General features: G+C 40.9%; 1 non-coding gene and 1 pseudogene across 1 annotated transcript; both read right to left on the minus strand.

Annotated features, from left to right (window-relative positions):
• The window catches only part of LOC111814381, a 72,110-nt pseudogene extending 64,810 nt beyond the window's left edge, over positions 1 to 7,300 (minus strand).
• On the minus strand, positions 3,332 to 3,460 carry LOC111814838. The gene has a single exon (XR_002819716.1). It is a non-coding gene; the product is annotated as a small nucleolar RNA SNORA25 (small nucleolar RNA).
• Positions 7,301 to 25,823: the final 18,523 nt, after the last annotated feature.

The raw sequence follows: 25,823 nt of genomic DNA on the forward strand, positions 1-25,823 counted from the left end.
CAATGAAAATACAAACAAAACTCTACCACAGAAATAATCTTTGCTTCAGCTATTGCATCTAGGGCAGTCATCACACATGATCACAGCATGTTCTACACACAAGTTGTGCTCACACTGGCAGTATGTGTGCTTAACTTTCTTTTCCTGTTTGGCAGGCCATACTTGTTACCTCCCTTCTGCCAGGAGCTTCCTATTATATTGTACAATGTGCACTCAGGGGAAAATGAAGTATCGATACAATACAATATCCAACAGATACTGAAAGTTTAGAATTAACATCAGCATTTTCTGCATCAACTGTTTGTTTGCTTACTAAATCTAACATATAGAAACAGAGATCAATTCCGATGTGTACTACAATGAGACTAATAAAATTCTACAACAGAAATAATCTTTACTTCAATTATCACACCAAAGGCAGTTTTCACAGATGAGAACAACATTGCATGCGCAAGTGTCACTTACGCTGACAGCGCATGCATTTTGTTTTCCTGTCTTCTTTGGTAAGATATACTTGACCTCTTGACGGTCTTTTCTGTTTCCTCTGGAGGCTCTTGGCGTGTTTCATCTGTCTGTTCACTGATCTGTCCCAAATTCTTCAGTGGAGTTCTTGGGATACATACTGTGCTTCCTCTGTTGTAGTTGATCATTTATCAATTCCAATTCCAATCCTCTAAGAAGATGTTTCCATGATATTTTGTACTTATTTCCTTTGTAAACTATGAAGTTATTTATGCCTGACATGTTTAGTATCAACTAAAACACACTGCATTTCAAGTAACATCATAGTTGCTGTGTTAACTTGTGAACAATATCTACTGCTCCTTTCATTTTGTCATAAAATACTACCATTTGTGGCTTCATTTGTGTTGAGGATTCACCACCAATTGTTTGTTGGTTGGTTTTGAGACGGGGCCTCACTGGAGCTCATTATAACACAGGCTGACCTTGAATTTTCAGGATCCTTCTGCCTCAGCATCCCAAGTGTTGCGATTATAGGCTTGTACCATCATGCCTGGCCTCCCTGTCCTTCTTATCATCATCATGGTGTAATGCTGACACTACCAATACTACTTAGGGTTTTATTTTTCACCATATAGAAGGTCAATGTTGTCACTCTGAAATCCAAAGATTATACAACACATTTTTCTTGTGAACCTGCAACATTTTTCAGGAATCTTGGCTTTTTTTTTTTTTTTTTTACTTAGAATAAAAGAGGTTTATTTACCTCCTACTTGTGGAGGCTGAAAGTTTGAACAGTATAGTGCTGCTCTGATGAGGGTCCTCCTGGCTGCACCACCTTGTGGTGAGTGGCATAACGGTGGCAGGGGTACATGTAAGAGGGAGAAACCACATAACCAGGTGGGAAGGCAGCACCTGGCCTCGCTCTTTGAAATGAAGCTCTGGCCAGAACAAATTCAGGTGGTTTTTTTCCATAATTTTATTGAGAAACAAATAGCAGTGAGACAGTTTCAAATCAAATTGGTAGGACAGTTCCAATAATTAACACATTGCATACTCTCTTCCTAGTGGTCATTTAAGTGGAATAAGTCCTTCCCTGGCAAGTGCAAGGGCCTGAGTTCAATCCTCGGTTCCACCAAAAAAAACCAACCAACCAACCAAACAAACAAACAAACAAACAAAAAACGATTCCTAGTGGTCATTTGCTGTACAAGACGCAGACATGATATCCTATTTACAAACTCCATTAGAACAAATCCCTCTATTCATTAAGAGAATGTAACTATATATCTATCTTAACTATTTTGAATACAGATACAAAATGGACATTCATCTGAATTTGGCCTTTTTCTTGTAAATAGTTCCTTTTTTTTTTTTTTTTTTTTTTTTTTTTGCAAATATAACATTAACGTATAAGTAACGAACCAATTGTCAAACACGACATTTAGGTTGCTTTTCAAACAAGGTGCAATTAGTTTATTCAGACAGTTCATGTTTTATTATCACAAAAATAAAGACATAGTGGCTGATTTCCAGGATAAATTTTGTGGTGCAAAATTTAAATTCAAGGTATAAAGGGTGAAGGAGATAGCTCAGGGGCATAAGCTGCTGTTTGGCAAGTGCAAGGTCCTGAGTTCAATCCCTGGTATAAATAAGTAGATAAAAAAATAAATTAAGGTTTAAAATGTCTTTGCATCTACCAGAGCATACATTTTTAGACCATATTTGGAAGGTTTACTTAGTATGTATTGCCAAAATCTTCAACACCTACGAAATGATGCATGTTGTTTATCAACTGTCATGTATTTAGATTATGTATAAATTGCTTGACAGTTAATAACAAACCTTTCAAGAAATGAGCAAATAGCAGCCAAATTGTCAGAATTTTTTCTTTCTTGATGGGTCTTTTTGTCATCAAAATGCAGGCAATTTTGAAGGGAAAAAATCTTTTGTTTTAAAAAATCTCAATGCCACATCTATCACTTCTTAAATCCTTTAGGTTCTGATGCTTAGAATGACAATGTCCTGCTATGAAGACTTTTAGTTCAGATACTGAGGTGTTGTGATAAATATATTTTTGAGTATTACTATTGAGATATACATATATATAATGTTTTGTATTGTATTATTAGTTTATTTTAAAACATTTTGCAGTGTATTGTCTATTAAAAACAATTTCCAACATTGACTTGCAGTGTTGGTATCTCCTCTGATGGGTTTCACCTCCGCCAATATCCTAATAACATTGTTTCACTTAGTTCTGACAATGGATTGTTCAAGCATCTATGACAACTTTGTATCATTTCGACAGCCTTCTTCCTGATCTGAATCAAGGTCTTCATTCTGCACTTCTCTATCTGTCATATCTCTGTGTGTCATATCTGTCATACATTCCTAACTTCTTTGGCTTACATACTCCAAGTAATTATCAATAGCCACGACACTTTCAACCTCCTGCCAAAGATGTAAAGGTGGATTTCCATGTGGCATTGTACTGAACTGGGGTAATTCTATAAGAAAACATAAAAATAAAACATATAATCAAACATTACAAACACTTAAAATGTAACATGGCACATAACATGGGTAAAACTCATTGGCTTACATTTTGACATGTGAGTATACATCTTACCCTCATTATATCAAGTGGGTGAAATGGAGATTACTTCCTGTATGCCCCCAGAACAGCTGAGAGGCACAGCCAGCTACCATTACGGTAAAGTACATATTTTGATTAGAAAATACAGTATGGACCTCTGCAACCCAGTATGAGGAATTCTTTTTTTCTAAAAAGGAGAAAAGACAATGTTTACTACTTTGAAGCATCTATTTTTTCCCATCACCAATCACAGCTTATGAGCAGCTCAATATTGTCATCTCCTCAGAAAAACATAGCACTACTGAGTTACTACGACATACTGTGGAGAATATCACTCTGTGGTTACCACGTTAAGAGCTCTTGGTTTAACATTCCCACAAACCCTCTTTGAAATGACCTAAGTATGAGGAATTCGAAAGCCAAACCAAACCAACCCACAAAGAAAAACTGATACGGAGGTTTAATTAGACAACAGTCACAAGGTTCCTGAAAGTGGCAATACCTTTGGTGTGCTGGATGGAGTACTGCGTCTGTTCTCCGTCTCTTGGTTGAAAAGTTGGCTTTGAACAAGGGTTTATCAAGGCACGGGAAAGCCAGATATGACTGGGTTGACTCAAAAATCTGTCACTCCAATTATTTTGTGAAAAGATCCACTCACAGCTGGAATATATAAATGAACCAAAAAAGAAAGACGCTTCAGTACCATCAACAAGTAACTTATTAAACTGGAGGTAATATATTTGATTTCTCAAACTAGAATCTTAGGGAATCTAGACTCCTTGTTGAAGAAAATAAGGGTAAAAATATTACTTGGTCATAAACAATATACTATGCTGGGCACTGTATTATTTCTTTCATACTCATTCAGACAAGTATATTGAAACTCACAGAATTTGACGGGCTACACCAGGATCCATAGCTGGTAAATGGCTGAGATCAAACACATATCCCATTAAACTGATCTCTGAGTTCACTAGCAAGTTCAGTATATCAGTACACTGCCAAACCTCAGGGGGCCTCACTCAGACATTTGAGTAATTATGGATGTACATGATGCTGTGTTCCCAATTTTTAAAGAACATGCTGCAAGAAGAGAATCTCAGGCAGAGGTCTAGCTTCAGCTCTCTTCCTGGGGGAGCTGTGGGAAGGACTTCACACCTCTGAGTGGCCTTCACCTAGGACAAGGACATGGCTTTGCACACCCCTGTCTTTCATTGATTAAGGGTCTCCCTGTCACAGCAAAGCTCCCGGACATTTCTACCCTCTCCACTTGCCAGCTAACTCCTGCTTCAGACTGTGACAGGTAAGTAGGTACTCGGAAACCTTTGTGTTCTCCCACCTCAGTAATGCCAGAAATGATATAGATTCATTGATTGGATTTTAAGCTTTAATTAGAGGGCAGACCTGGTAGACTGACTTTGAAGAAGGAAAGCTTTTCGTAATAGAAAATCTCAAGTGTCAGACAAAGGGTGAGAAGGGCCTGGAGGGAGAACAGAGGACCTGCCAAGACGATTTTGCCTGTTCATTTTTTCTGACAGAAACTGGGAAAAGGAGGCTAGTCATGTAAGCCACTTGGGGCCTCCAGGTTTCATTTGGTTTTACTAGCAAACACTGCAGATTTAAAGGCATTTCAAGTGTCACAAATAATTTTCACTGATGTGAAATTTTGGTTCTATTAAGTCTACATTGGGAAGGCAAAATTTCTTCACCCATGTATGACTTTCACTCCACATGCAAAGTAGTGAGTCCAAAATATTGTCTGCTGAATTATTTGTGTGTGTGTGTGTGTGTGTGAGAGAGAGAGAGAGAGAGAGAGAGAGAGAGAGAGAGAGAGAGAGAGGAGAGAGAGACATGCTATTTCAATTGATATTCGGCAGCACACTATCCTACAAGTCAGACCCTCTAGATAATTAGGTGACAGTGTGAACAAAATTGATTAATCATGAGAAGTTAGAAATAGCCTTTGATTAATGATGGGAGGCGTGCTGCAAACTCCTTCAGCTCTCCCTCCAAATATCAGCTGCAGCCTCCAAGATCTTAAAATTGCATTCTTAAAATGTGTGTCCTTTGGATGGAACATTTTTACCTGAAAAAAAATAAAAAATCTATCACTGGACATAGGGTACCTTATCGAAGGAGTAATATATTTATTTTGCAGTACTGTGCAATACTGTGTTCGGCATAAGAACAGGCCATTGAGAGTAGAGTCTGCAATAAAGAAGGCATCCATAGAACAGGGAAAGAAGTGAGCCCCCCAGGGGAAGAGCTGCTCTGAGAGCTCCCTGCTGGGGCTTCACAGTGGACATCTGAGTGGCCAGTGAGCACTAAACTTGTACATGAAGAGCAAAGAAGTCCCTGCTAGTCACCTACACATACTCCTTCACCTTCAGTTCCTAACTCTGTGGTTTCGCCCTCCTGAAGTAATGTCAAGCTCAAACACCTTACTGCATAAGCAGTGCCATTATCTGGGCCCATGTTACTGTCATTTCTCACCCTAGTTACTGGGATGATCTCCCAAATCATTACTTGGCTTCTTCCTTTTCCTATCTATAGCATGCCCTCAGCATACATTTGATCTTTCTGGAGCAGAATTCAGACCGGAACTTCCAATGACTTCTATTGCACCTGGGTGAAAGCCTGAATGACTTACAAGAGGCTCTGAAGTTTCTGATCTGATCCCTTTGTCTCCTTGTTCTCACTGAACTGGTCTTCTTTACTCAAACAGTCATACCTTAGGGTCTTTGCAATTGTCCCAGAATGTTCTTATGTTTCTCTTTAACAGTCTCTGCCTCCGTCTCTCTCTGTCTCTGTCTCTGTCTCTGTCTCTGTCTCTGTCTCTGTCTCTCTCTCTCTCTCTCTCTCTCTCTCTCTCTCTCTCTCTCTCTTTCTAGATCTCAATTTAAACATGCCTCCTTGACAAAGCCTCCTCTGCCAGCTCATCTAAGTCCCAGTGCCCACGTATACTCTATTGCAGTGCTGTTTTTTTCCTTCATAATTGTGATGACTACCTTGCCCATTTCATTTATTTTCCCATTTGTGTGTCTTCTCTGTCTCTGACTACTGTGGATTCAGTGCCCAGCACACAGGACATCCCCAGTGAACAAATGTGATTGAACAAGTAGACCACATTCCTCGATTTTCCAAGTAGACAGGCTCCCTACTGCTGCTCCTGGATTTGAGTCATGGCATTTCCTGCGATATGCTCTCTCTCCTTCCCTTCCAACACAGACCTCACATTTTGCTCTGCTCCCAGACTATAGCTTTCCTCCTGTGTGAAGTCTTCCTTATTTCAGTCCCCCTGCACTGACTATTCATGCCTCGACCAAATAAGCGTGTTTGTCTGACTGCAGTCTTGCACTGTCTCTCCTCTTAGATATTCCACCTCCCATTGTGTATGCTTCTGTTTCCCATCTTCCCATCTCCACTGCAATTTCCTTAAAGAATCATTGAACTTTTGTTTTTCTGAATTCCACACAATTTATTGGGCCGGGCAGATAGCTCAGTAGAATAAGCACTTGCCTAGCAAGCACAGGGTCCTGAGTTCAATCCCTGGTATCACATAAAAAAAGAAACTTATTGGGACTCTGACACATCTTTCTAACAAAGAGATGTACAAAGAGTATCACAAGACACATAAAAGAATGGAGAAAACCTTACCTTGTTTCATCACCAAGAATGATGAAAGTACACCAGGTATACTTCTATGAAATCTTTCAAAACCATCAGCTAACTTGGTTAGAAGTCAACGCAACATTGTATCTCACATCAGTCATAAGTCTCTCCAAGAACTAGAAGTTCAAGTTTTTGATGAGGAGGGCATCTCAAAACATGCACCTTCTCTCTCATTTCTTTGTATCCCAAATTTTCCTATGAGGGAAGGGTGACATTCATGATTTCAGGATCTCTGCTGTGCAAGACAATAAACTGGGTGGCAACTCTGACCTACACCTCTATCTTCTCAGAGGCAAACAAGTCCAGAGAGGGGAGATTTGGGTGGACAGAAAGACCAGAGTGATGGGAAAGGACCGCACTGCGATGCCATCGCTCACACCATGGGAATGGTCCTCCACTGGCAGCGACTGGGAGAGCCTCGGCTTCTGCTGAATGGAGAATGAGAAGATACGGAGAACTGGGAACAAAGGCATATTTGGCTCAGGATGACTTCTGAGCAGTAAAACCTTAAGTAAATATTAAATATTGATTTTTATGTGAATTAACAATTGCAGAAGAATGTGACATTTGATCTGTTCTTTAGAGCGCAATACCCAGACCCTTCGGGTCTGTCCTGCACCTTGGGTCCAGCTGTATTACACAGATGTGAACTGTGTGTTTCAAAAAAAAAGACAATCTGAAAAGAAGTTGAAACAATCACAATGTGAAGAAAAATAATCCAATTCACAAGGAAAGTCTTAAAAATACGAAAAGATGCATAAATGAAGAACACTGTTCTCTGTCAGAATCAAGCCACATATCCACTAAATAAGGTAAAAATTAAAGTACTATCTTGTATTACAAATAAGTCCTCCAAACTTCAGGTAAAAGGGCACTGCCCCAAAATGGCATGAGATGGACCTTCTCTGCATTCCTACATAATGAGCAGAGGACAATGTGTAAAGTCACTGCATGTTGAATGCTTATAAGATTTGTTGCATTTTTTTTTTCCAGACAGGGTCTTTTTGTGTAGTTTAAGCTGGCCTGGAATTCACAGCAATTTTCCTGCCTCAGTCTCTTGAGTGCTGGGACAATAGGTGTGTGTCACTATGCCTGACTGGTTACATCATTTTAAGAGTACATCTGAGTGCCAGAACATAAACTACATAGGGATCCTCTATTTGTCTTCATAAGTCACAAAAAGTATTTTATATTCTTTGTATAGAAGATTTTTTTAAAAGACAATGTCTTACTATGTATGGCAGGCTGGCCTTGAACTCTCTATGTAATTCAGGCTGGCCTCAAACTCATAGCGATCCCCCTACCTCAGTCTCCTGAGGGCTGGGATCACAGGCATGTGCTGCTACACCCAATTCTGCATAGAGATAATATTATTTGATTATTCATAGCATTGGATTTAACAATAAATAACAATATCTGAATGACCCTTCTATGGCTACTTGTATGAAAAATAGTAGTTAAGCTAAGTATTATCTTCATTTTATTTCTGACATATCCAAACCCAAAGGAATAAAATCTGAGTTTATAATATTCTGAGCGTATCAAACAAATTGTTTTCATCTTTTTCATTTTGCATTACATTTGAAAACACATATCAAATATGTTGCCTCTGTAATAGAACTAAAGAAGTCTCTTGTTGTTAGAAAACAGGAAATTAGGCCAAACAGTGTGGTTAATATAGGTGATCCAGCTGTCTCTTGCTCCACTACCTATTTCTGTATAAGGCCTGTGTGTTTCAACTTAACCTCATGAATAGTTCAACTTTTTGTCATTAGCAAAATCTTCAGAATTAATTATCCAAACAACTACTCCAATTTTCCAACTTGCAATAGTAATACAAAGCAACACGTATTATCACAAGAATAAAATTTTAAAAGAAAATAATATTTAACTAATAACACTTATCTCTTTTAAAGCAAGCACAAATTACAGTGATCAACTGTCAATTTTCTAAGAACCTCTGATAAATATGTAATTGGTCTATTGCCTTGAATTTCTGAAGGTTAAAACAAAGAATGGTTTGCTAGCTGTTCTGGACTTTGAAGTCAGACCACCCAGATACCATCTTAAAGTTCACCATATGTGTGTGATCTGTGGTAAATTTTCTGAAGAACAGTTTTCTCACCTGTGAAAACACCATAATAACTGCATTTTCCTTATGCTGGGAGGATAAAGTAAAACAATTCACATGAAGAATTTGTGGCACAGTATAACTATCCTATAGGAAACTGTGAACACCCCACGCTAAGCTCCTGCTGTGGTTAGTGCAGCTTACGATTCCTGGCCTACCACAGTAGTCAGCCATGTTTGTAGCAGACGCCCCCATCAAAGACTGTTTTTGTTGCCACTTTCTCAGACCATCTCTAACCACCGATCTGGAAAGGATTTTAAAGATGTGCTAGTACAAACCCTCAGTATCCTGGTAAAGAAACTAGAGGGGATGACTTTCCCAAATTCACAGCAGTTTGACCCAGCTATTGCCCTTCTAGGATCTTCCTGAAAGAGTGAAAGGAATCATTTCACAGTGAACCGTACACACCCATGTTCATAGCAGCACAATCATAATGGCTAAATCTTGGAAACAGCCCATATGCTCATCAACAGAGGAATGGATAAAGAAAGTGTGATCTTTATATGTGGGAAGCACTACTTTGCCGTAAAGAAGGATAAACATGAGACATTCATAAATAGCTGCAATTCGAGTCCATAATGTTAAGTGAAGTAAATCAGATATACAGGCTTAAACATAATGTGGCTGGTATTATATGAAAAACTCAATGGGGGAGGGAGAGAGAGAGAGAGAGAGAGAGAGAGAGAGAGAGAGAGAGAGAGAGAGAGAGAGAGAATAAAGAGGACTTACAGAAAACTTTCATAAACAGATAGGGAACAAGAGATACAGGAAAGAGGATGGGAAGAAAAACATGAAGAGAAAGAATGATGAAAACAGAACTTTTCCAAATGGGAAGGGGACCAAGGGAGGGAAGCATCAGGGAGCGAGGGAAGGAGTCGGGGCAAAGAAACAAAAAGAGTTAAGATGTATTACGTGCATGTACCAAGTCTCCATGGTAAATGCAATCGTATGCACTGCAGAAATATGATAGTAAAATATTAAAGTAAATTTTTAAAGTTTGAAGCAGACTCAAGACCATACAGCTGTCTGATTTTGGTCTAGTGGACTTTTGCATTATTCTACAGAACTTCTAGGAATTGGAAGCATAAAAATGGCAACAAGTACATGGAAAAGGCTGGACGCTCTCTGAGAGAGCCTCACTCAGGTGGAGGCTCGGGCGACGCCCCGCCCAGTCCTGGCCCAGCTAAGCGTGCTCTCCAGGACAGCCACACCCGACGTACCCTCTCTCTGCAGTCTCAGCTTAGAGGGCAACCAGTGCCGCTGTGCCTTCCGCTTAGCTCAGTGTTATTACTGAAACTTCTGACTTTAAGATAATCCCAAAATAAATGTTACGTTCCTTTAACCCTCTTTGCTAGTATTTGAAGGGTAATTTCTTTGAAATCGTGTTTTATCTCTTTTTTGGAAAATGTTCTCTTTCTTTCTTTTTTCATGTATTTAGTACAGGGTCTATAGGGTCTCACTGCACAGATTAGATTAGTAGTGATCCACCTTTCTTCAGCCTCCCAGGAGCTAGGATTACAGGCACACACCACCACACCCAGTCTCAGTCACCATCTCAGCACACCCTGGGGGCAGGGCTAGCATGGCATGTGGTGCCAGTGGTCGAACCCTGGTCCCTGAGCCTGCCTAAGCAAGCGCTTTAATCTGCTGAGCTCTCTGGCCGGCCCTTGTCTGATGTTTTCGCATTCTCTCCTGTTAAGATTCAAAACTTGGCAAACTTTCTGGTTTACCAAGCTAGCTGAGTCATCATGTTGCAAGTACAAATGAGGCTAAACAAGAGCCGCCAAAACTAGAACACACCAGAAATGAACTTGAGAGAGCCCTGTTGGTGAGGCGGGGTTCCCCAGGGCTGCTGTTAAGTGGCCCTCAGATAATAATTTCCAAAAACAAAATCATCAAAACTTAGTTCATTTTTTATTTAGTGTCAAGTTATTTTAAACTATGGTCATGAACCTCTCCCTGCACTGTCTTTAGTGCTATAAAATCTGACATTTTTATATCCTTTCTCTAAAGCTGACTCCAATATCATTATAAACAGGCAAGCTAGGTAAAAATGCTATAGGTCCTCAGAAGGGTCAATGCCAAGGATGAGAACAGCACAGCTGCGGCTGGAGGCATCTCTGTTAAGGACCAGGCCTCAAAACAGAGACAACATGGTCAAGTCTATATGCTCCCTCAGGGAAAAGGTAAGTGGTACCACCTGGTCCAATAAATTATAGATAAATGTAAGTCACCAGGTGGGTGACCACGACCTCCTGATCCATTATTTCCTGAAAAGGTCTTTGTTCTTTCCTTGTACACTTGCTATATGACCTGCTTCCCCACTGGATCAGTATCAGCTAAGCAGGTATACTTTTATCCTTATTGGTTGATCATGGTTTTACCCACATTGTACTCACCTCCTGATTTTGCTCTGTAAAACCTCCTTTAAGCTGTGGGCTTCTTAGAAAACTACTTTTAGGTTACCTCCTGTCTCTCAGGAGCTATCTCTCTCAATGAATTTTTCCCACTCTTAAACTCCATTATTCCTGAGGATTCATTCTTTAATTTTGTGGAAAACAAACTCAGCACATCTGACATCTAGTAAGTTGGGAATTATATTCATTTCCCCTATATCAATATTCCCAGTCCGTTCCTCTCCACCAAACTATTGTCTTCTATGGCCTTCATCAGAACAGATTCTCCTTGGCTTTTCCCTGTTTCATCTTTTGCATCCCCAGCAAAAGGGAGCTATGTGCCACCCTCATTTCTTGGATCCTTCTTTCTCCTTGAGGTGAAGTTGGGGCTCTCCTCTCTTACCATTCTGATATGGGTATTCTTTTTGCTTTTCTCTTTCTATCCTTCCAAAGGACAAGATACAACATTTACCCTCCTTTATTCTACATTTCTCCTGCCTGATCTCTCCTTCACAGGTTTCCCTGCTGCAATTCCAACAGCCCAGTGCTGTCACAAGAATGTGCTGCCACCAACCTCCCGTTTAGACTCAAAGGTCCAAACCCTTTGAGGCTTTACTGAGCCTCTGCTTCAGCCCTTCCTGCATTATCTAGAATTAGAACATAGACTAATTGGATTCTAAATTTTTTTGCCAACGCTTGGTGGATTTTTCATTTTCACTGTTTTTGTTCAACTTAAAAAAAAAAAAAAACACTCTTCAGCTTTACAAGTACCCCTACTCTTCTTCATTCCTCACAGAGGTCTCCAAATAGGTCTTCCTGCCTTCTTGAACCCTGCCCCTGGCAGGCTGTTTGTACAAAGCCACCAGAGCCAACCCTTCAACTCCTGCTTCCCACACCCCCCCCCCCAGTCCTCAAGATCTTCTGATTCCTCTTTTTATGCCGAAATTCAGGTTCTCATTGGAGGCCATGTGAGCCAGAAGGCAGAAGAGGAGCTGCCCCATGCTAGTGTTACTTAGTTCCCAGTGAATTGAAAGGCAAGTGGCTCGAGTGTTACTCTGGAGTGAAATATAGCAAGTCTAGTTCTTACTACCTTACAGACTCTCTTCATAGCCTCTTGTCCTCAGGTGCATTTGTGTTTGCAACCTATACTATTTCAACAGCACATGCCATGACCAATTTAACTGTCACATCTTAATTTTGTCCTTTCCATGTTTTATTATTTCAACCTGAATGAACAATTTGATAAAGTAGAATGGACAAAACTGCATGAGGTAACCTACCCTGTAGCCAGCGGTACCAGATTGAAGGGGGTCCCTGAAGACAGTGGTGCATGTGGTAGGAGGGCATAAAAGGATGGGGAAAGGGTGGCTCGAAATGAAGAGCAGGAAAAGGATGCAAAGGAAAGTAGGCTTGGAGAACTATACACAGAATCTCATTCTGCAGGGGGAGGGTGCAGGGAGGCAGAGGAAGCTGGGGGGCTGGCGGTGGCTCTGTGACTGCTCACCGGGTGCGTGTGTGAGCACGTGTGTGTGTGTATGCACGGGCATTGAGAGCTCCCTGCTCCCCCATCAAAGCAGAAACAGGGATGGAGAACAAGAAGAAGAAATTGAGCTACAGAAGTCTGGAAGAGAACTTCTGGTAGATCCCAAAACTTTATCATAGTTTGTTTTAATGATTTCTCATCAGAGGTGGTCCTTAGCTTTTCTTTTTCCTGATAAGGGAGTAATTTGGAGGTGTCTGTTGTTGTTTAGAGAATGTGGATGTCTTGCTTCTTTTCGCCTTGAGCTTCTGAAGGGCCCAGCACTCCCCCTTAAGTATATCCTTCCACCTGTAGGTCTAATCCCTCAGCCCATGTTTACATCATAACATTCATCAGTACCTGACACATGTAGACACACACACACACACACACACACACACACACACACACATTAATCTGTATCACCACAGCTTTTTGTGGGCAGGGAATTTATCTGCTTGCCTGCTACTGAGGGCCCAGAGCCTAGAGCAGAGTGTGGCACAAAGGAAACCCTCAACAAATATCAGGTCAATGGGAGAATCCACTTTTAATGTATTTAGTCGTTTTTTGTTTTGTTTTTTCTTCTCTCGTTGCCCAACATGTTCTCTCTGCTTCAGGTGCATCAGGGGCTGTCCTGAGTCAGCAGGTCAGTCAACGAAGGTCACATGGGAGAGGAGCGGGGAATGGAGGAGGGGACAAAGGACAGGAGACATGAGAAATGGAGACAAGACAGGAGAGTCTGATCAAGTCTAGTTTATTTAGGGGAGGTGCTGGGTTATATAGTGGAGGCATAAGGAAATGACGTGGGCGGGTAAAAGGCGCAAGTAACTAGGCAACCGGGCTATGACAGGAAGTCCCACCTCCGGGGCATAGCAGGAGACTTATGGGAAATAGGAAAGGTAAGAAGAATTAGGAGCTTAGCTCAGCAGAGGTAGGGGAAGAGAAGTCAGCGTCACTAATGACTCTGATGCACCAAGAGAATTTTATAAGTCAGAGACACTCAGGTGACCATTAAGGGATAAGTGGCGCAGAGTCATGATGTGGCAGTTTCACAGGAACCCGGAAACTCACTTGCAATAGGATTGGAGGCCTGGAGTTACTGAGCCTCCCACAAGGGACCTTGCTCATCCTTGCTGAAGCCGCCACCTTGTGTAGCACAGAGTGTCTATGTGATAGTTGCTGTGTTTCCCGTGTGTGCTAGTCATCTCAAGGCAAATGTCACTTGGGAAACAGCCTCGGAAGTGGCACGCGCTTCTTCCCCCCCCCCCCTTCCCTGTAGACATTTGCTCAGCCAGTCCTCCTGCTCCTTACCTTGGGCTGCATATTTGTGACTTCCATTCTTCCTCAAGTGGTCAGTTCCCACAGGTGGGTAAGTTCTTCTGCCAACCTCTTTCCACCAGCCGGTGCTGTGCACAACACTGACCTCAATAAATGGTTGAGAATAAGATTGTTAAAGTGAATTTTCGAAGAGATAAAACTTATTTGCTTGCCAAAATGTTTCAAAGATGTCATAAATTTCAGATGCTCGAGAACATATTACAAATATTTTGATTTCCTTAAACAGATTCCAATCTTAATGACTCAAGATTTTTATTTTTAAATTACAAAGTGGGCCTATAGTTGAGAGAATTAAGCCTGAGTCATCTTCTTAAAATAAGTCACTTCCTCCTCTCTGGATTAGAAGTGATAATACTTACCTTAATTATTTCTAATATTATTATTAATCTTAGACTCAGTCTGAGATGAGAGATAAAAAGAACAATTTGTAAATGTTTTATAAACTTTAAATTTGTTGACTGACTCTGTGACCTTTGTTATAATAATCAGTGATTGTGTAAAGTCCCATTAAGTTGCTGCCCTTGAGGCGGAGATCCTATCTTTCTGAGTCTTTTGAGTACTAGGCAGGGTCTACCCGAACTCCTCTATTAAAAAATGTTTATTCCCTTTATGTTGTCCCCCTTCAGTTATTCTCAACCCCCAGCCCCAGCCCATTTGAAGGTTGTTCCTTCCGATGTGCTACAAATGGCAAAATTAGCAAGTGAAGCTATTTGGAGGCACTCGCATGCCGTAAAACATGCTTCCTTATGGTACTTATTTCAGGATAAATGAGCTGATAATGGGCTCCTAACACATGAAAATGCTACTGATCTTTTTCTTCTGTTTTGAAAGCTTGGCAGCTGAATTTCCTCCCTTCAAGTAGTCCTGGCAGGCCTTGTCAGGGAGAGATGCCTATCATTCTCGATACTGAGCCAACTTCCTTTTCTTCACTTTCATTTCTTTTCAGAAAGATCTCTAAACATCTGCTCAAGGTACTTCCCAGAATTTTTGCCATGCTTTTGCTTGTTTTCATAGACAGCTTATAATGCAGAATATTGGTGATGGGGTTGGGGAGTTTACCTAGTGAATGTATTCTTTAGCTTCTTTTAAATTCATGCAGTTTGAGTAGAAAAGTAAAAATAGTGTAATATCAGAAATTTAAACCAGTAACTTACAAGCAGATTATTTTACGGAAACAGACGTCTTTAGCATACCTCCCATAAGGCATTTTCTAAAAACAAAGTAGAACACAAAAATAAAACTCTTACTTTGTTTAGGCTAGAAAGTTAAACAAGACTGACACATGATACAGAAATTATGCTGCGTTTTAAATTCTTCTTTAACCATCAAATGAAAAACTGTGGTTCTTCAGTTATTTTCCAATTAGAAATTACCTAAGTAACCAATGACACATTTTCAAACAAAAAAAGGTTTTAAAATAACCCAGAGTAATTCTGAGCTTGTTAAATATTTTATTTTTCAAAATAAGTGTATTTTCCCAATCAACTCATACAAAATCAACCAAACACAATCAGTGTTGTGTTGGCCTTTATTTAGCTAAAATATCTGTAAGAAGCTCTGCCTCTTGCAAGGGCAGAAGAGAGATGTAAATGTATCCTTTCACTTGAAACAGCAATAATAAAAAATGGACAAATTATCATCTATGTCTTTTGGAAGAAATAATCAGGCAAGCAAAGATAGTGATTTCTGATTAAAAGAAAACAAATATGTTGAGCCCTACACTTCCTGCAGCTTCCTGTCTTGAGGGACTGCAGACTGCTTCGCAGAGAGGGCAGACTGAAGCAAGAGTCCAGCAGATCTTTGGGCTGAGGGTTGGAGCTGGAGTCTGAGAGAGCAAGGGAGCTAGAGTACCTAGGATGAGTGCCAAAGAGGAGAGACCTGCGGGGGGAGGGCAGCTTGGAGACTTAGCTAATCCACGCACAGCATGCACGTGTGCAAAAGTACAGGTGCTGCACACCGGGCTACTTACTGGGCAAAAGTAAAAGGAACAGTGCATGATGCCCACGTAGAGTTAGAAACCATGCATGTGCCCACCAGTCAAACTAGAATAAGCTCTAGGTGAGCCAACTACAGGGCTGAGTCTACCAAATTGCTGTAGTAGCTGGAAGCAATTAGCTTCCGACAAAGCTTTTTGCTTTGATCCCATCCAACAAATCTGAGAAACAAGATATAGAAAGTTTGGACTATTTCCAAATAACTCTACTGTCTCTCTTCACAAAGCTCAAATGTATGTATAAAATATCCACTGTCAAGTAGGTATAAAGGTGGGTGGTGACTTTTTCATAAGTTGAGTTTGTTACTCAGTATGGAAAGAGAACACACACCATGGAGAATCATGGGCATCTCAGGAAAAGTGTCAGAAAGGGCTTATTATAGGATGTGTTAAGTGATTTTGGAGAGCTTCACAAAGCAGGGCTTTGTTTAGATTGCATATTCTCAGGAAGTGAGGTAATTCTATAATTGGCTATTTTAATAATGATGAAACATTAGACCAAAGCTGCCAGGAAAGCACTAGCTGTCATTCGTATCTGTCAGGGCAGGAAGCTTGAGTGTTCAGGGTCTCACTACTAGATTGAACTTATAGTGAACTTATATACTTTTAAATGAACAGTTGTCAACTAGAGAAGTCATGGATTACAGCGTTAAGGCCAATTAGACGCACTTGAACACCTACAAGTGTAAATTTTATGGAAATTTTATGTAAGAGCTGGGATTACAGGCATGCACCACCATGCCCAGTCTCAATCGCCACCTCAGCACGCCCTGGGGGCAGTGCCACAGCAGGCCTGGGGATCACACCCCCACCCCTGTGCATGCTTGCAGGCACTTTAACCCGCTGAGCTATTTGGCCAGCCCTCAATCTAGAATTTTGACTCACGGATTCACTATGTTTTTAGTCTTCCTTGCTAGTTTTGTTTTTCATCCTTTGTCAGTGTTGCTAGTTCAGCCGGAAGGAGGGCTGGCTCAGGTACACAGCATGCCATCACTGGCATGGCAGCCCTCTTCTCCTGACCCCACTCCACCAGTAGAATTCCCTAAGCCTCCAGAATGGGTCCTCTGGCTTTTGCCTTGGCACTATCTCACTTGCCAGAACTATTTCAGGGCAGCTTGCGTTGGCTGCTCCCCAGCAGCTCCGCAAGGTTAATACCCAGACTGTGAACTTTCACCATACTCACCATTAGCCTCAATGACCCCTTACTCTCAACTCTGTCCTAAACTCTCAAGTCATCAGATTGTATTTTTAATATGCAGATACAGCTATAAAGCAAGACCCTTGGTCAACTCTTTCTTCCTGCTAGACCGCAGCTCTGACCGCTCTCTTCTAGAGACTTGCAGGACTTACCTGCTATGCTCTAACACAGCTGCAGACTAAATAAATACATGTGCACTTGTGGCTATGCGATTGGAAATGTACTGAGTAAGCTAATTCCCAACTTGTATGCTTCTCTTTCCTATGCAGTCCCTTGTTGGCACCTCCCTGAGGCCAACATTTGGTTTAAAGTAGAGTAGGGTAGGAGGTGATATGTGCATACTTTTAAATGAACAGTTGTCAACTAGAGAAGTCATGGATTACAGCGTTAAGGCCAATTAGACGCACTTGAACACCTACAAGTGTAAATTTTATGGAAATTTAACAAGATCACACAGTTACTGTCCCACTCAGAGCAAAGCAACTTTGATTACTTCTGGTTATTGTTGTTAAACGCCACCCATTATTGTCTAATAGGAAACATCAATTTTTCTTTGGAGAAAAATAGCCAAAGCAGCAGGAGCCTCATCTAGTGGTGAGAAGTGTAACTGAAGAGGCTCCTGTAGTGCCAACACCACAAGTATTCATCCTGTGGCAAATCACAGAATCCAAAAAGCAAGTGCTAGAAATGTCTCAAGTTTATCCTTCTTTATGGCTGAGTAGTAGTCCACTGGATAAACCCCCCCCACATCATTCCTAGGTAAATTGGATGCACTTGAGACCATACTTTTAAGCGAAATAAGTTGGACACCCATGTATAAACCCCACATAGCTTCTCTGATGTGAGAAGCTGAAAGTGTGAATGAGGACTAAAATGTGTAATAGGTACTGGGAAACAGGAAGAAAATGTTCAGATGGAAAGAGGAGCCAAGGGGAGGAGGGGGAAGGAAGTGAAAAATGAGAAAATAAGGAAAAAGAGGAAAGAAGTATGTAAATAAGGAGGGAAAGAGGGATTAAAGGAGGGAAAAGAATTAAAAAAACAAACCAAGGTCTATTGTGTGATAAAAAATAAAAACAAATAAATAAAAAGACAATCTATCATACTCCAGCACAGACTTCCTGTGATGAACGTGATCATTGTGTAGACCTAAAATGTACTGACAAACTGAATTAAAAAAAATTGATAAATGCTAAATTTCAAAATAATACAATTTCTAATGGTTAAAAAATCAAGTGCTCATAGTTATCCAGTGCACAACACATAATCCAAACCTAAGATAATCAAATTTATAGGTGGGCTTGGATATCTGATATATGAAGTTCAACCTGGGAACCAAAATTGTCAATGTAATTTAGATGCTAAAATAACCGTCCTTGAGAGGTACGCTCAGCATCAGCTGTGCCTGGCCATTAAGAACCACAAATCCAGCTCAAAGCTAGCTAATCTCTGGGAGTGAAAACTAGAAATCTGTATTTTAATAGAATCTAGCTGATTTGACTTGTACAAACATTGAAGCATCATTAATTTAAGATTAGGTGACCAGGGCTGGTGAGATAGCTCAGCAGACTAAGCACCTGCTTAGGCAAGCACAGGGACCGGAGTTCTATCCCCAGTACCACATGCCATGCCAGCCTGGCCCCTGAGTGCACTAAGCCGGCCACAGAGACAAGGCATGGTGGTGCACACCTGCAATCTCAGCACTAGGGAGACTAAGACAGAAGGATCACAATCTGAGCTGTGTAGCGAGACCCTGTACCAAATAAATAAATAAACAAATAAAAGATTTTTTAAACAATTAAGAACAAAGATGGCCACACTGATATATCCTTCACCTTGCAGCTTTTGTCTGTGAGACCTATTTCCTTCCCTTGAATATGGGCAGACCCTTGTAACTGCCTTTGCTAACATTCATTGGAACCGTCGTTGTGTTACACAGCTGGGTCATAGGAGGCCGCTGGGTTCTATGCCAATAGATTGCCTGAGTCAGCCAAGGACAGGCAGTGGCTTCAGGTTGGTGGCCTGAAATTGGGCATGGGGAACATTATTAACATGAGGGCAACTGGCAAATTATGCAAAGTCTAATAGGAGTAAAAGCTGGTTGTTAAGACATTTCCTGAACCTTCCATTCTCTCTCTCTCTCTCTCTCTCTCTCTCTCTCTCTCTCTCTCTCTCTCTCTCTCTTTTCTGGGTCTGAGCCCTAATGTTATAAAGAAGCCCAGACCCAGAAGGAGAAACTGCATAATGTTGCCATCCGCCAGAGACTCCCGGCTAAGTCCTGCAGGTGCCAGCCTGCATCTACCACAGGCAAGAGACGAAGCGAGCCTCGTACAACCCCACCTCCACCTGTCAGCAGTTCTTGCTGAGACTCTGAACAGCTCTAGCCATTGTGACATAGGACAACTTATTCCCACTGTCTCTATCTGAGTCCTCATCCTGCATAAACTCTAAAACATAATACAAAGGAATATGGTTTTAAACCACCAGGGGTTTTGTTAGTATAGTATGCATCACTGTGGCTGAAATGTGAGATGTAATCTCAGGAGAGCAAGAGTAGAAAAAGAAAAATGAGGCAGAGAAGGAGGAGACAAAGAAGTGAATGTAGCTAGGATCTGGTCACACCTTAAAAAACTTCAGCGCAGGGGGCCGGGAAGATGGCTCAGTAGAATAAGTGCTTGCCTGGCAAGTGCAAGTGTCTGAGTTCAATCTCCGGTTCTTCAAAAAAAAAAACTTCAGTGGTTCCTAGTCTTGCAGGAAATCACTAGTGGGGCTGTCTGGAGCTACTGGGTTTCACAGTCTGGCTGCTGGCATCTTCTCATCTGTCGCTACGGAATCCCCAGGGGATTCTGGGTAGCAAGTGCCTCTTGGTACATGCTGTACCCCTAGGATGGCTACTATTGATGTATGAGGTCTCTCTTCCCTTGAAGGTGCCATATGTTGCTCCTGTGTTTGCTGTGGCTGCAATGGCAGTGACCAGGGCCTTGTAGCTGTAAGGAGATCCCTGGCAATTCCTAAGGCAAATCCAGCCAGGAAGCAAGACAAGTGAATAAGTCCTGGAGGTGAGTAAGGCCTATCAACTGGGTTGGCTATAAATACAATATTTATAAATTCTGGCTGTAATTATTACTACTGTTGCTATTGCAGCATGCATTATAGACAGGTGCCTTTCTTTTGATTATTTTTGCATATGGGTGTGCTTTTTATTACTGAAGTGAATATGAATATTGAAATGTACAGGGATCATCTAAAAGTTCTTCTAGGTAAAAGCCACAAGCCCAGATAAGGAGCATGTTTTGTTCCTAATTTGTGCACACATAAGTACAGAGGTAGGCCATGTGCACTCTCAGGAAAGGGAAGAAAATTCAAATAATGTGGCTACTTGACTGAAGAAGGAAGTGCAGCCTTGGGACAGTAAGAGAAGGGGGTCTGAGGCAGAAGTAGAAGGCATATAGACGGTGCTCTTAGCTTTATTAGAGCACTAAGCAGATAATTAAGCAGCTTTTCACTCTCTGGTGTGACTATTTGTTGATAAACGAGTAGTGCACAAATACCCAAATGGAAAAGGAACCTTGCGAGTACTCGTTACTAATTACTGCTGATGTGGACACTTGGTAGACTGAGTATGGGGAAGGTAGTTGTGGGTGGGACATACACAGAGAAAATACGAATGAATAGTTGACTTTTCATCATTCTGGCTACAGTGTACTTGAGCGAGGGCACTTCTTGGCAGAGCCTGTTGAAATCATTAGGTTTGGAGGACATCGTTCCTTTCCTTGTGTGGACCGTATGCTGTACGTCCGGATATAAATGAAGATTACTCATCCACTCAAAAAGCATTCATTGTACGTGCTCTGCAATTAGATCAGGAGGTGTGGAATGGGGCACAGTAAGGAAACAATTTTGAAAAGTAAATGGATGTTAGAATACTAGCATAAATAAAGCTTAAAGTAAGAAAATATCAAAACAAACTAGCACTATCTTTTTCTGGTAGATGAAAAACATGTGAAGATTATCTGGAAATTTTATTTACTTTACACCTTGATTACTGATCTAGAAAATAAAGCTTCAGACACATTGCTATAGGAAAGAAATAATTATTTACTAAATATTTCTACCTGGTTCTTTTGATACCATTTTTATACCCTGCTAACTTTAAGTGAATCTGTCATTTCTTAACTCATGTCAAGCTACTTTGCACTTTTAGGAAAGAAATAAAGTTGTCATGTATCATTTTACAAAGAGAACAAGAGTGCAAGAAAAAATCCCATTGCATCAGTGGAAACATTAGACACAGAAGAAATGGGCCTTCCTCAAAACCTGTCATAGATGAGTGCTTTAACTTTGAGAAACTGGGCCTGGTGGAGCGCTCTGGGAAACCCAGATCTCTGGTGGGATGAGGCAGGAGGATCACAGTGCAAATACAACCTGGGCAACACAGCAACTTTCGAGACCCTTTCACAAGATGAAAAATAAGGACTGCAGAGATGGCTTAGTACAAAGGTCCTGGGTTCACTCCTCAGCAGTGCAAAATAAATAATACACACATATATAAATAATCTCAGTCCTAAGTTGAAAATTTTGCAGAAGATGCATGTCTGTAGTGATTTTTCCATATCTGTAATAATATTTCATTTTCCACACCTAGAAAATGTAAGGATGATCAAGGCGGTCACGTACCAGTTTGATGGAAAGTTAGCAGCCTGCAGGAAGCATGTTCCCATGTTCTGTTTCTCTCGTCCCTGGTGTAAATGTTAACCCTGTTAATCATTGGCTAAGAGACTGCAGAAAGAACTCCTGAAAGAGCCCACGCAAAAGATAAAGGGCTAAAGTCAGATATTACTTTAAACCAATGATTTGTTTTTAGTAGTTGTACCTCTCTGCCAAGTTCTCAAACACTTTTTTTTTTTTTTTTTTTTTTTGCAGAACCAGGGATTGAACTCAGGTCCTTGCACTTGCCAGGGAAGCACTTATTCCACTGAGCCATCACCCCGGCCCCAAATTGTCAAACACTTTTCAAATTACTAGCTTATATTTACATATATCTATCAACAAGGTCCTCACTGAATACACATTTTTCTAAAAATTAGACCCTATATATATGAAACCATAAGATACACACATATATATGTATATCTTATACATATGTAAATTGCTTGTGGTATTCTATTGTTTAACCTTTCAAACATTTCTAATATTCCTAAGAACATGCATATTCAAGAGAACTAAATCTAAACTACTTGATATAATACAGTTGACTGAAAAACATAATTTCTTTTAAAATCATTGTCTCTTTAAGAGATTATATAACGCTCTTGAATAAAGATTTTTCCTGTTACATCTTGATTAACAATTATGTTTTGTGAAACAATAACCCTAAAACCTACAATAGCTGTACTGTGGCTTCTATGATAGAATTTTTCTGTGCAATTTGTGCTCACCTCATGTATAAGAAATGTGGCAAAGTTAATCCAACTGTTCGTTGTCATGATTTTGTGTACTAAGAAAAGTGCCATTTTTAATGTACATTAATTATCTTGAAGTGTTGAGAACAGTGTTAGTTTTAGAAAATGAAGAAGCTATTTGCCAATTTCAAGCGGAACACAAAGACATGTGAATTTGATGTGTTTAGTATAAGTAAATAAATTTCAGCTCAGTTACTACGTTGATAACAGCTCAATCCTCTTGTTCTGGAATGCACCAATATGTTGCCACTGAAATTTACTTAGACATAGCTAAGAGCAGCAGCACTATCCGTAGAACAGGTTTTTGTGTAAGCGTTAGTGTAGAGTCCTATTAGGTCCTGCCGGGGAGCCAAAGAACTCTTGCTCGTGCCTGAAGCACACTCTACGTATGGAAATGTAAATATTTTATGAACGTATCCACCTTTTAAAGTTATCATATATGGGGGACCAGGGAGATGGCTCAGTGGAATAAGTGCTTCCCCGGCAAGCGAAAGGGCCTGAGTTCAATCCCTGGTTCAGCAAAAAAAATAAAGTTATCATATATGTAGATTATGCCAAAAAATCAAATAGTAGAAAAATTACAATAAAAGCAATAGAAATTCTCCCTATACTTTCTCTTTCCAGTGATTGTTCTCAGACGTAAGGCACTTGTAGACTTTTCTAAGTTTTGTTTTTTGATGGTCGTTTTCTTAATTCTGTTATATGTTGAAATAGGTTCTACTGAAAAAGGAGATTCAGTTCACTCCTGTTCTCCTCAATTTCCCCTCCTAGTCCAGATTTTAACTGCTCTTCAGTTTTTCATTATCTTCATATTTTACATAATATGTGTAAACCTTGGTTATGGAGTCCATCAACCTTAGAGCCTGTCTCCTCATGCCCAAATGTGGGACAAGATGGTTAAAGTGTGTCGGGATTTGCTATGTGTAGATCCTGTTTTAGGTGTTCCTCTAGATTATCTTACTTAAACCTTACAGCAATCCTAGAAGAAATTCCTAACTTGCAGATGAAGGCCAAGGTGAGATGTGGAGGACAACTTGCCTCAGTGTATCAGTCACCTCTCCTGTTGCTGCAACTAAGTAGCCAGCACCCACAACTCACCAGAGAAGAAATTGATTAATTGCAGTGAATTCTGTTCATGGAAATATGGCTCTAAGGCAGAGACAGCACATAAATTGCGTGGCAGAAGAGAGCTATTCACCTCGTGGCAGACAGGAAATCGAGAGCAAAGGGAGGAGCCAGGGAGGAGAACTCAGCTTTCCAGGCGTATCCCCAGGGACACGCCCCTCTGACGAGGCCCCCACCTCTCTAACCTTGGATCTAAGTCACGACATTCAGCTCCTGACTCCTGAAAGGCTTCTCCATCTTAAGAGTTGCAGAAGTCTTTGCAGTTCCAAGACTTTCGAAAAGTTCAAGTTCAAAGTTTTCTCTGAGACTCCAGGCCAACTCTTAGCTACGCGTCCCTATAAAAAAAAAAAAAATCAGAACAAAAAGATAGTTATATGCTTCCAACATGCACAGGATAAACCTTCCCATTCCAAAAGGGAAGACTAGGAGGATAGAGAGGAACTGAAGCAAAACAAGACTAAAATCTGGCAAGTAAAATATTAAATCCTATGGCTCCATGTCCAGCACATGTGGCAGGTTATGGTGAGACAGAAGTAGCAAAGGCCTTTAACGGCTCCATCCCTATGACCTTTCTGGTTGTAGACCCATGGCCTCTCTCTCACGGTGGCTGTACTCACTTCTTCTTGCTGTTCCCTCAATAGGTGCCTCACATTTCTGTCTTCTCCAACTCTCTGGGATCCCCTTGCACCTTTGGCTTCATGCTCATAACTTCGTGCATCATCCTCTCCATTTAGAAGAGACTACTTTACACTAGGAGAGGGTCAAGGATGAGATCTCATGGGTGACGGGAGTCTGTATGGCCTGTGGAGCTGATGCTCTGTAAATGCCTGATGGCTGCCTGAGGAGACGTGGAGAGAACGATTCTGAGGGAAAGCACCGGGGACTGTGATGGTGTGCTTTTGCTTTTAGATTGACTAGAATAAGGAATACATAAAAGCTGTGAGAGTGTTATTTCTGGATGTGTCTTTTCCAGAGACATTTATTCTGTGAGTCACTGGACTGAGTGGAGAAGGTCTGCTATCCTATTAATAGGGTGAGTTACACTTTGGGGCTGTGCTTTATCTCTATATACTAAGTCACAAGGGGTGGTGTTCAATACCAAATAAGTACACTGAACTGAACTAAACTAAACTTCAGTCAAATGCCAAACATTAAGTTCAGTCCAATGCTTAAGGTGGGCGATATATTGGCTATTCCTTTATAGCATTAGTATTCTAGTTCAAAGTTCATGTGTATAAATTCCTTCAAAGCATTGACACAGCCCTCTTAATCTTTCTCATTTTATAATGCTAAGGTTAATAGGTCATTGAAGAAGTTGGCAAAAATTGACAATGCCACATACGCCACCAATACTACCAGACACATTTTCAGATTTGTTTAACACTGAACAAAGCACTTGAAGGTATGTTGTTTTTACAGAAACAAGGAGAAGTATTATCTCATTTTATAAATAAGAAGATGGAAGCTCAGTGAGGTGAAATGACTTTGTGGGATCTTAACTGAGGAGTCAAGACAGGATCAAGCCCTTCATCTCTGTTCAGGGCATTCTTCAGACACATCATAACATTAAGGGGAGACAGTCCCAGTTGTGGAGAGTAGCAAACTCTCAGGGGATAATGCCTCCTTTGGTTCAGCCAGCTTGGTGTCTCAGGACTGTCTGGGAGCCCAGGGAAGCACACTGACCAGTAGAACTCTGCCTTTGACTCAACATGCACTCACAGACCAGCAGCTTGTTGGAAATGTGACACTGGGACATGGCCCATTGCTGTCCTCATGCCCTGTTTTGTTGAAGGCCTTTCTGCCCACGTGGGAGAGCAGTCTGCTTTGGGCACCACATGCAGCAGCAGAGGAAGAACGGTACTCCTGTGGATAGGGGACCATGCCACCATCATTACAGGGAACCAAGGAATGGAGGAAAGGGGGATGTCAGG

The sequence above is a fragment of the Octodon degus genome, unplaced genomic scaffold, assembly GCF_000260255.1.
Source record: "Octodon degus isolate 3935 unplaced genomic scaffold, OctDeg1.0 scaffold00009, whole genome shotgun sequence".
Taxonomy (NCBI): domain Eukaryota; kingdom Metazoa; phylum Chordata; class Mammalia; order Rodentia; family Octodontidae; genus Octodon; species Octodon degus.